Raw genomic sequence first — 4,143 nt, 5'->3', positions numbered from 1 at the left:
TGGGTCTGGATCTCTTGGTCACTGAGGGTGTGTCTAAACTACATGGCTCCACTGATGGAGCCATGTAGATTAGGCTGATCGGCAGAGGGAAATGAAGCCACAATTTAAATAATTACAGCTTCATTTAAATTTAAATGGCTGCTGCGCTGAGCTGACAAACAGCTGATCAGCTGTTTGTCGGCTCAGCGCGCTAGTCTGGATGCCCCGCACCAACCTGAAAACCCTTTATCGACCTCCCCATTATGCCTCGTAGGATGAGGTTTACCGGGGAGGTCGATAAAGGGCTTTCATGTCGACAGGGGAGCATCCAGACTGCCCTGATCTGCCAACAAACAGCTGATCGGCAGAGCGTGGCAGCCATTTAAATTTAAATGAAGCCGCAATTATTTAAATCGCGGCTTCATTTCCCTTTGCTGAACAAACAAGTCTATATGGCTCCGTCGATGGAGCCATGTAGTCTAGACGTACCCTGACTGCTTCAGCTGACTGGGCTTGTCCAGACTGTGATAAAAATGTACATTTCTAAAAGCATGGTCCAAACAAGTCCTTTTCTCCTTTTTCCTATTTGGGCCCCTGAGTTGTTTACCTTGGAAACTCCTAGCTCTGACCTGCCAGGGCTATATTGGTGGGTTGGGACATGCGACTGCTTTAGAGCATCTTCCTAGCAACAGAAAGGAATCCAGCAGATTGACGAGGGGACAGCTTCTCTACTAGTCCTATCCACACAAAGCAGGCTTAATCCTCATCCCTTAGCCAGCATCAGGGTGCTGTTCAGTATTGTGTCCCTTGGGCCAGTCTCTCTACACATGAAGTGTTTCACATTGTGGACGTAGGACACTTCCCTGGGGCACCCTCAGTTTTAAGGCACCTCCCTACTATCTGCCTTTAGCCTCTGACAACACAAGCATTACCTGTCATGCCTCTGAAGACTGCTCTCTCTAGGCAGGTTAGCGAGAGGGATACTTTAACGATGATGCTCAAACGCTTTTAATAGCGGGGGTGCTGAAAGACAGTGCTGGGGTCAGTAGTAGGATTGTGTCTTGGGGGGAGGATGTGAAAGTGAAACTGTGTACATGGTTAACCAATGACCCTGGGCTCCTCAGTTAACATGTAAAGTTAGAGGCAGCCTCCCAGCAGGCAAAGTGAGTTGGCTTAAAAGCTGGCTCCCCACACATACCGGCTCTCAGGAAGCCACCTGCCCTCTTCCCCACTGCTGCCTCTGATTGGTTTGCGTAACTGCTGACATTTTCAGTGGTTACACGATACCCTTGTCCAGGATAGGGATGTTAAAATGCATTTAATTAGGTTAAGGGGACTGAGGCTGGAACCAAAGCTGGAGACAAGCACAGAGCTAGGAGTAGAGCTCTGGGTGCAGGGTGGCAGCCAGAACCCCAGGTGTGGAGCCCCATATAAAACATGGAGGTGCTGCAGCACCCCCTCAAACCTAATTCCCACATCTATGCACTTTAACCCTCGAGTCCTTTGGGCAACCTTCTGGGGTTCCCACTTCCGGTTGTGCTGAACGAACGAACAAACGAACAAACGCGCGCGCGCACACACACACACACACACACACCTCTCTCCGATTCGCTGCTCCCAAAGGAATCGCACACACCAGTCAGTGCAATTCAGCTCAGAATAACCACTCCGCTTCCCACAGAGCATTAGCGATACTTACAGTGAAAACAAGAATGGCATTTATTATCAAAGAATGAGATGCAAACGATAGAGGAAGAGTATTGGAAACAAATGATTACATGGCAAACAACGTCAAAATCAATTTTCTTGAGCCTAAGTGTCGATCACCAAATAAGCTGCTTCTCTCTCACCAACAGAAGTTGGTCAGTAAAAGATATTAACTCTCCTGCCTTGTGTCTCTAATATCCTGGACCCAACACGGCTACAACTACACTGCAGAAGACATTTCCCTGTCTCATACAAGATAGCTTAAAAAGTCATTTTCTCTAGCATTTTCAGCTAGATTGGCTGAGATCCCCTTTATGTAAAATCAAGCCCACTAGCAGCTTCTCCTGACAGACTGAAAGATGACTGGGGGTTCATCTGCTACCTACATAGAGCAGGCTAGGCCTTGATGTTCTCCTGAATATAGGCTTCCAGCTTCCTCCTGTTGTTTGCCTCATCCTGCTAATCTCCTTCTGAAGCCTCCACAAGCTCTTCTTTAGCACTTGTCTCCATTCACTAACAGACTTCTATTGTCAGCTTCACAATGGTCCACCAGGGAAATAACAGTTGCCCACCTTCTGCCTGAAGAAGTTTGTTGCAAGGCATGCTAACTTTAGCTACAAGGCCTAAAGAACAGAATTTTTCAGCGGGGACTTGACTTAACCAGAAACCTCTATGTCATCTTCCATTTAGCATCAAGAGGTTGTTGGGTTATACAGATATTTGATTCATGACATGCTTTGCAGAACACCTTGCATAACAGTTCAAACTCTAAAATGGTAAACTCCCTGGGGTAGGGATGACTTGGTTAATAAGCAACCTAGTGCATATACCGCCTAAAAGAAAAATTTCAAGATTATGAGTACCAGATTCTGATTTAATTTATTCCAGAATAAGTCTTTTCAGCCGGATTCTTCTCTCACTAGATCTGGCTTTACACAAGTGCAATTCCAGTGACCTTCAAGGGAGTTAGACCAGAATCAGTGACAGGCATGCTCCACCCTTCACTCAAATCCCATCTTGTCAAGCTTGAGAAAGTTTGGTTAACTTTATTGTTAATTTTCTTGGGTTTCTCTACATCATGGTTCTTAAAGGGCAAAATGCCAATACAGTAGCTATCTCTACTTTACATCCACTTCCATCAGAAACAACTGGTTCGGGTGACAAAAGTTTTGTCTAGGTTGTCTAGCCAAATCAAAGAACAAAAGAAGTCAGATAAGGTGGAGATCGGTCGTTGGAGCAGCAGAGATTTCAGTGACATTCTCTCACAGTCTTGTAAATTCAGAGTAATTACATAAGAACGGTCATGCTGGGTCAGACCAAAGGTTCATCTAGTCCAGTATCCTGTTTGCAGACAGTGGCCAATGCCAGGTGACCCCAGAAGGAATGAACAGAACAGGTATCATCCATTGGTCCCACCCCTATTGCCCATTCCCAGCTTCTGACAGAGGTCATGGGCACCATCCTTGCTAACATGCCATTAATGGATCTATCCTCCATGAATTTATCTAGCTCTTTTTGAACCCTGTTAAAGTCCTGGCCTTTACAACATCAAAGTCACACATTGAAGACACATAATATTACATTAAAGTCAACGGATGTACAGTGTGTTACATGAGTTTAAATTTGCTGTGAATGAGAACAAAATAAAATCCAATGCAGCTGTTAAGCTATGTCTACACAGCAGAGCTATTTCAGGATACCTCCCGTATCCCAAAATAACTATTCCGCATCTTAAGAGCAAGCCCGTTATATTGAAATAAAACAGGCTCGCTATTCTGACGTCCCTCTAAACCTCATTGCACGAGGGATAAGGGATGTTTTAGAATAGCACCTTATTTTGAAACTGACTCTAAATAAGCTACACAATTTGCATAGCTCAAATTGTGTAGCTTATTTCAAGCTACAGGTGCAGTGTAGACACACCCTTAAAAAAAAAAATCTTGCTGTTTGCATTCATACAATCACACGCTAGATGGCACTCCTGAACTAATAAATGGTACAATACAAAAACTAGCAGAACATTGAAAAAAGTTACTATTGGAAAGAAGCCATATACTAACATTTGTTCATAAATGCATTATTACAATGAATAAACATTTTCCTGTCTTGTAGGCATCCCTTGAAAACTGGCAAATTGCATTACTCTTTGGTCTTCTAAGTAATCAGTTTCCATATATTGCAGTACCATGCAACATTTATGGGAAAAGTAAATCTGACTTGATGAAATGTCTTTCCAGTTCAAAAAAAGACATGATATATAGTCTGGGAACACAATGTAGTACAAAAGCTTCTGAGATACATTTTGAAAACACATTAATGACTCAGACCCACTGACTTTCAATGGGAGTTAGGTTCTAAGCACTTAAGTCTGTTTGGGGATTTAGGTTAAGTAGAGCTATGAAAGACATGGATGCTCCATTTCAAAAAGAATTTCAACATTTGACAATTTCAAATTGG

The sequence above is a fragment of the Pelodiscus sinensis genome, chromosome 11 (genome assembly GCF_052426305.1).
Source record: "Pelodiscus sinensis isolate ZL-2025 chromosome 11, ASM5242630v1, whole genome shotgun sequence".
NCBI lineage: Eukaryota > Metazoa > Chordata > Testudines > Trionychidae > Pelodiscus > Pelodiscus sinensis.
The sequence above is the reverse complement of the archived record's forward strand: the minus strand, read 5'-3'. Positions refer to the sequence as shown.